Below are 7500 nucleotides of genomic sequence, written 5' to 3'. Positions count from 1 at the left end.
AATGCTTCTGCACTACGTGTGAATATTTATAGGATTCTGGTACTGGTAGCATAGAACTTTCTCCCTAATCTAACGTAGATCCAACTACCCAATCATTGCCATGTAGTTAGGGATAGGGGGGGAATGCATAAAATTAAGTTTGTTTTGTTTTAAAACACTAACACATAGCCCGAGGCCCTGACATAGCCGAATCCGTTTTCCATTTTGGGGATGGGCCTCTCTCTCTCTCTCTCTCTCTCTCTCTCTCTCTCTCTCTCTCTCTCTCTCTCTCTCTCTCTCTCTCTCTGTCTCTCTCTCGCTCTCTCTCTCTCTTTCTCATTATTTCTTTCTCTCTCTCTCTCTCTCTCTCTCTCTCTCTCTCTCTCTCTCTCTCCTCTCTCTCTCTCTCTCTCTTTCTCTCTCTGTGTCTTTCTCTCCCCCCCCCCAACTCTATTTCTCTCTCTCTTTTTCTCTCTCTCTGTCTCTCTCTCTCTCTGTCTCTCTCTCTCACTCTCTCTCTGTCTCTCTCTGTGTCTCTCTCTCTCTCTCTCTCTCTCTCTCTCTCTCTCTCTCAGTGTAATTATCTACGCAGTGCATATATGTAGGTGTGTCAGTGTTACAGGAATATAACCCTTCACTTTTTTTTCTTTTTTTTTTTTTTTTTTGTGGAAAAGAAACAGCCACAGTCTATCATTCACTAACGTTCTTTTCTTCTGTTTTTTTTTGTTTTTGTTTTTTGTTTGTTTTTTTTTTTTCTTCTTTTTCTTTCTTTTTTTTTTTTAATTATCCCTTTTTTTATTTATTTTTTACTTAAAGAGTTTTTCATGAGAAAAAAAAAGTATTTTTTAAGGGAATCAAGTACCACTCCTGGTTGTCGTAAGGAACAACGATTTTTGAGTGGGAAGGGGGAGGGGGCGCGAACTCTGAACCCAGTAGAATTGTTACAAGGGTCGTAATTCTGTAATTATTGATCAAAACAATCAGTCCTGCAAAAGTTACGTCCCTTGTATTTAAAAAAATTCCCTTTATTTTGTAAATTGTGTATTATTATGTATGTCTCAGCTGTACGTGCGTAGCTCATAGTTCAGTTGTACGAATGTGATGTGTTCAGAATCTGACAGTCATCGAGGAGAAGTTACATAGAACAATGTCCGGAAGAAGAAGAAGAAGAAGAAGAAGAAGAAGAAGAAGAAGAAGAGAGAGAGAGAGAGAGGGAGAGAGAGAGAGAGAGAGAGAGAGAGAGAGAGAGAGAGAGAGAGAGAGAGAGAGAGAGAGAGAGAGAAGGAATCGAGTAACAGGGGACATAATCCATGTTATATTAAAATTATATTTGAATTATTAGGATTGTCTCCCTTATATGTTGTATCGTGTCTCGTCTCCAAGTCCGCCATTCTTGGTCTCCATTATTATTATTATTATTATTATTATTATTATTATTATTATTATTATTATTATTATTATTGTTATTATTATTATTATTATTATTATTATTATTATTATTATTATTATTATTATTATTATTATTATTATTATTATTATTATTATTATTATTATTATTATTATTATATTTTCATCATCATCATCATTATTATTATTATTATTATTATTATTATTATTATTATTATTATTATTATTATTATTATTATTATTATTATTATTATTATTATTACATTATTATTATTATTATTATTATTATTATCTGTATCTATATGAAGTCTCAGGTTTGACAGTGTTTGATAAGATAGGGTCATTTTAATTAATCGAAGTTTGCGGACTAGGTACTCTTCTTGACAAATTTTTATATGTGACCCTTCGTCTCGAAACGGTATTATGCCGGAATGAATTGGACCCCGAAAAGTGACTATAGAATTAAATTGATAGTAAATACCAATTTTTGAGCATTTGCATTGTGAGAAATTGTCTTCATTCTTTAACATAACAAATCGAAACAAACCCCAAGTTTCATGTTTTTGTCAATAAATTCAATTTTTTTTGCACCCAAGTCATCCCGACATAATACCGTTTAGAGACGGTGAGTCACAATATGTTTTCTGTTTGCTTTTGTGTATATTGTTTGTTTGTTTATTTTGCTGTTGTTTTTTTGTTTGTTTGTTTGTTTGTTTGTTTGTTGTTGTCCGTTTCAGAGCACGACAGAGTAGGACTTGCCCATTTTTACCTTTAGACTTTGATTTTCTTCATTAAGTTCATTCCGACATTACAATTGGGTTCAATAGTCTGATGTCACGTCCGCCCAGCAACGAGCAGCTTGGTTCTAACCAAAGAAAATCTATACTTATTCTTCATACTGGCTGGAAGTTTTTCACATGTCATGTGATCAGAGTGTATAAAAGCCAAAAAACATTATCAGATTTATAATTATTTTTTTTTTCTCCTCTGGATACACTTTTATGCTCGTCGGAGGAGTATTTCTTCAGGGCGTCCGTCGTTATTCCGATAGTTTAGAACCTTATTCTTCTTCTTCTTCGTTCCTCTGATGGACATCTATGGCTGCAGTCTGATAACTGCTGTGAAGTCTGTGGTCCGCTTTAGGTCCTCAGCCTCACCATAGAGCTTTGTGTTGAGTGTTGTAGGGGTGACCCAGTGGTTCGAACGTTGCACGTTGTATAGTGAGCAATCCATAAGCACATGTAAAGTGGTTTCATGGTCGGGTCCAATTACTAAGTTTCTATGCGTCATTAGGAGGGAAGTGACGTCACGACTGTTGAAGCCTATATAATACAGTAATACGAGAATGACGAGGCGGATCAGACACGTGATCTAGCGTCTCCAAAAAAAAAATTATTTAAAATTACACCCTTTCGCAACGGCACTTTACCATCGCCTAGGCATTCATCTCATCTCATCTTGTCAAACACATAAGGGGCAGCGTGGCTCAGCGGTACGGTCTTTGCTTCGTACCCAAAAGGTAACGAGTTCGATCACCCGCCGCTGTGGCCTTGAGCAAGTCACCTAGCCCTAGCTCACTTTGCGGTGCTGCGCTGCGGCTGACGCCTGGGTTATTCCAGTCTTCCCTTGGAATAGACCCTAAAGACAAATTTCCCCTTGGGGATGAATAAAGGGAATTTTATTTTATTTTTTTTTTTTCCATGACGGAATATAGATAATCCATCAAACAGGGTGTCTGATGTCAGCAGGAATCACCCATGTTGTCCAAAGTCTCTAAACAGTACTACTGGGTGGGTTTTCTGACCCCCATAGTGGGCAGTGAGGTACTTACTGTGGCTTCTATCTATCCCCTTAAACTTGTTTTCTGTCTTTGTCTTGGTATGAGATTACATACTTGGTTTTGTCATGGCCCTGGCCGGAGTCCTTTTGGCTGGGAGGGAAACAGTTAAATACATAGTTATTGTTTTGGGAGATGATAGAAACAAAATTAAAAAAAAAAAAAAAAAGAAAAGAAAAGAAAAATATATTCCGACCCCGACGCGATTCGAACGCGCAATCTTCTGATCCGAAGTCAGACGCCTTATCCATTAGGCCACGAGGCCGTTATATTATTGGCGAAATTTACTGTTATGTAATAACTGATTCCTTTTGTTCTTGAGTTTTTATTTCTTTATCTGGGTGGGGTTCCTGACCTCCCGTCGAGGACAAGGAGGTCACTTACTGTATCTTCTATCTCCCTTTATCTTTTTTCGAATGTGCTTTCTATCTTTATCTTGGAATGAGATTACTTGGTTTTGTCCTGGCCCTGGTCGGATACCCTGGCTGGGAGGGAAACTGCCAAATGTAAATTAGAGTTTGGGAGATGATACTGTTTATCTTGTAAATATTCTCTCTGTTATGTATTGTTATATTTTATATAAATTCCTTGGGAGCAGCGTGACTCAGTATGGTATGGTCTTTGCTTCGTACCCGGAAGGTACCGAGTTCGATCACCCGCTTCTGTGCTGTGTGGCTTTGAGCAAGCTAGCTCAATTTGCGGCGCTGCACAGCGGCAGGAGGTCCCGCTGTGTCTTCTATCCCCCTATATATGTTTTCCGACTTGCTTTCAGTCTTGGAATAGAATTACTTAATTTTGTCCCAGCCCTGACAGGAGTCCTTAACTGGGAGGTAAACAGTCAAATGTGTAGTTATGGTTTTGGAAGATGATCTTTTTTTCCTTGTAAATCATCTTTCTTGTTAGATTTGTATTCTGTAAACATTTGAGTGTGTTCCTCTTAGTGGGATCTTGTGCTGTTGTCTGAATGAGACTTTAAGGTAATCTGAAACTAAGTACATTGATTGTGTGCTCTTGGAATCTACATCCGTTCCTTATTTGATCCATTTCCCCTTTTCTTACTTTTCATTGGGTGCTTTGATTGTAAATCAATAATATTCCATTTTCTTTTTTTTTCTTTTACTGGAGCTGATATGACCTAAAAGTGATGCAAGCGCCGTAAAACTCTTTAACACAAACGAACAAACGTGTTTCTTTGGGTAGGTCCATCAAAAAATAAAATATAATGAAAAATAACTTGTATCAGCACAACAATACACAAATAAACGTGGAAAACAAATAAAATATAATGAAAAATAACTTGTATCGTCTCAGGTGTGTATTGTATGTTGTGCTGACGAAGGGTTTGTACCCGAAACGTCCATTGTCTGTTTTGTTCCCATACGAAGCCTTTCAATTGTCACTCTTTCGTTAATATTTTACGATCACCGGCTTCAGGCTGCCCTTACCGTTTTCTGCTGCTGCTGCTGCTGCTGTTGTTGCTGCTGTAGCTGTCAATCAAAAGAATGGGCGTGGCTTATTTCACGGCACGTGTCTGGAAGGTTGTTTCCCATTGAATGCTGACAGTGACAATGTCACCGCCTTCTATCGTTGGAATGGATGATGTTTGTGCTTGTATTGTAACTAACTCCGCCCACCTTTTGGGAAGAAGAATATCATGGCCCACGTATTATATTATGTAGTCTTTTTTTATTTTGTTATAAAAAAAGTTTATACTTTAATCTTCTATCTCTCTCTCTCTCTCTCTCTCTCTCTCTCTCTCTCTCTCTCTCTCTCTCTCTCTCTCTCTCTCTCTCTCTCTCTCTCTCTCTCTCTCTCTCTCTCTCTCTCTCTCTATCTATCTCTCTCTCTCTCTCTCTCTCTTTCTCGCTATCTCGGTCTATCTCTCTCTCTCTCTCTCTCTCTCTCTCTCTCTCTCTCTCTTTATTCCTTTCTTTCTTTTTTCTCTCTCACTTTCTCTCTTTATTTCTCTCTCTATCTTTCTCTTTGTGTGTAATATATCCACCACCCTCTATTTTTATATTCTATCCTCTACCCCCCCCCCCCTCTCTCTCTCTCTCTCTCTCTCTCTCTCTCTCTCACACACACACACACACACACACACACACACACACACACACACACTCTCTTATTTATTTATTTATTTATTTATTTATTTATTTATTTATTTATTTATTTATTTATCTTTATATTTATTATTCATTCATTCATTCAATTATTCATTCTTTCAGTCTTTCATTTACTTATTTCTTAATTTATTTATTTATTTATATTTATTTATTATTCATTCATTCATTTGCTCATTTATTTATTTAGTTGTTTGTTTATTTATTCATTTATATGAAAATATGTATTCATTTTTTTAATCATTTATGTATGTATTCGTGATATGCCAGGTTTCTGGTCTATAGATAGTTCGAAGATGACGTCACTTATAATATTATTATTATTATTATTATTATTATTATTATTATTATTATTATTATTATTATTATTATTATTATTATTATTATTATTATTATTATTATTATTATTATTATTATTATTATTATTATTATTATTATTATTATTTTCAGGTAGGTCTGATAACCCAATTCCTTAAGGGCTCATTGTTGTAATTGAAATTTTAAAACAAAAACAAAAACAATAACAAAAAAATGACGAAAAATGTTGTCTATTACAACAATGTTAAACTAGGCCCATAAGTGGGTTCGGATGTCAGACCTGCATATATTATGTACGTCGATTCACCCTTTTTCATTTTTTAAAAATTTAACACCAGTGCCTGCTCCCTAATGTGTCAGTCACTCTGATATTGAGCTTTATATAGCGCAATATCCACTTAATGTGCTCAAAGCGCTTTACAAGGGGTTCTTGGTCAACAGCAACTCTACATGTTGCTGTTGACCAGGGACCCCTTGTAAAGCGCTTTGAGCACATTTAGTGGACATTGCTCTATATAAAGTTCAATTATTTTTTTTAATTTTTAAGACCCCGTCCCCTAGGCATTCCATGAAGGAACATTAAACAATCCTTCAAACAAGATGTCTGATGTCAACTGGAATCACCCATGTTGTCCAAAGTGAGCAGATTTGGGGTCAATAATCTTGCCCAAGGAAAAAAAAGAAACCCGAAAGAGCGGGGCTCGAACCCGGGACCTTCCAGATCACAGTGTAATGCCCTAACCACTCGGCCACTTAGCACCCCCCCCCTCCCCCCTAATAAAAAACACCCCAAAACTCCCGAAAATGTCTTATATAGATAGTATGCGCTTGGCTAAGAAGCTCATAACATTGCCATCCGGAAGTAAAACGGATCAACACACAAAACTGTGTGTAACCATGAACGTTTATAGTCGGGTTAATACAGTTTAGTGAGAACTACTCATAAACGCGTATGGCAAAAAACATTAACAAAGACCTGAGTGACGTCAGCTTCGAACTATCTATAGAAAAAATGCTTTCTTTACTCTCCAAAATGTCCAACAACAACAAGAACAACACTACCATTTTTTAATATATAAAAGGGTGAGTAAGTTCATCGCGTGAGTACTCACGTTGTCGTGATTCTCTGTCAGTGTGATAAGACTGACGTGTGACAATGACGACAAGGTGAAGGCCATGAATTATCCATCCAGGGAGCTTGTCAGGAAAACGCTCCTTTTGAAACGCTCATCAAACATTGATGGAACGTAACTTTAACGGGACGCCACTAAACTTGAAATCTCGCCCACTTTCGCTTTTATTCACGAGTTTAGTTTTCATCGCATCGATGCCGAGTTCAGATTGAAATAAATAAATATAGATAGAACGTAGATGACGTCACACAGGCCTTTGTTATTGTTTTTGCCATCCGCGTTTGTGAGTTGTTCTCACTAAAGTGTATTAATGAGACTATAAAAGTTCATGGTTACACAGAGTTTTGTCTGTTGGTCCGTTCTATCTATAGATAGTATGCGCTTGGCTAAGAAAATCATAACATTGCCATCCGGAAGTATAACGAACCAACACACAAAACTATGTGTAACCATGAACGTTTATAGTCTGGCTAATACAGTTTAGTGAGAATCACTCAGAAACGCGAATGGCAAAATACAATAACAAAGGCTTGAGTGACGTCATCTTCGTTCTATCTATATATACATTTTAAAAACAAACGGTGCCAGTGATTGGATTTAGATTTAAAATGGGACAACAACAATAGCAATAATAAAAACAACAACAATAGCAACAATAAAAACAACAACAACAATAACAACAACGAAAGTATACAAAATGGTT

At 36.5% G+C, this 7500-nt stretch overlaps 1 non-coding gene across 1 annotated transcript; it reads right to left on the bottom strand.

The window, feature by feature from the left end:
• Window positions 1–3415: 3415 nt before the first annotated feature.
• Trnar-ucg (transfer RNA arginine (anticodon UCG)) lies at window positions 3416–3488 on the bottom strand. The gene has a single exon. It is a non-coding gene; the product is annotated as a tRNA-Arg (tRNA).
• Window positions 3489–7500: the final 4012 nt, after the last annotated feature.

This window comes from Berghia stephanieae, chromosome 7 (genome assembly GCF_034508935.2).
Source record: "Berghia stephanieae isolate SIO BIC M18660-M18661 chromosome 7, UCSD_Bste_1.3, whole genome shotgun sequence".
Lineage (NCBI taxonomy): Eukaryota > Metazoa > Mollusca > Gastropoda > Nudibranchia > Aeolidiidae > Berghia > Berghia stephanieae.
This window is presented reverse-complemented; position numbering and strand designations above follow the sequence as displayed.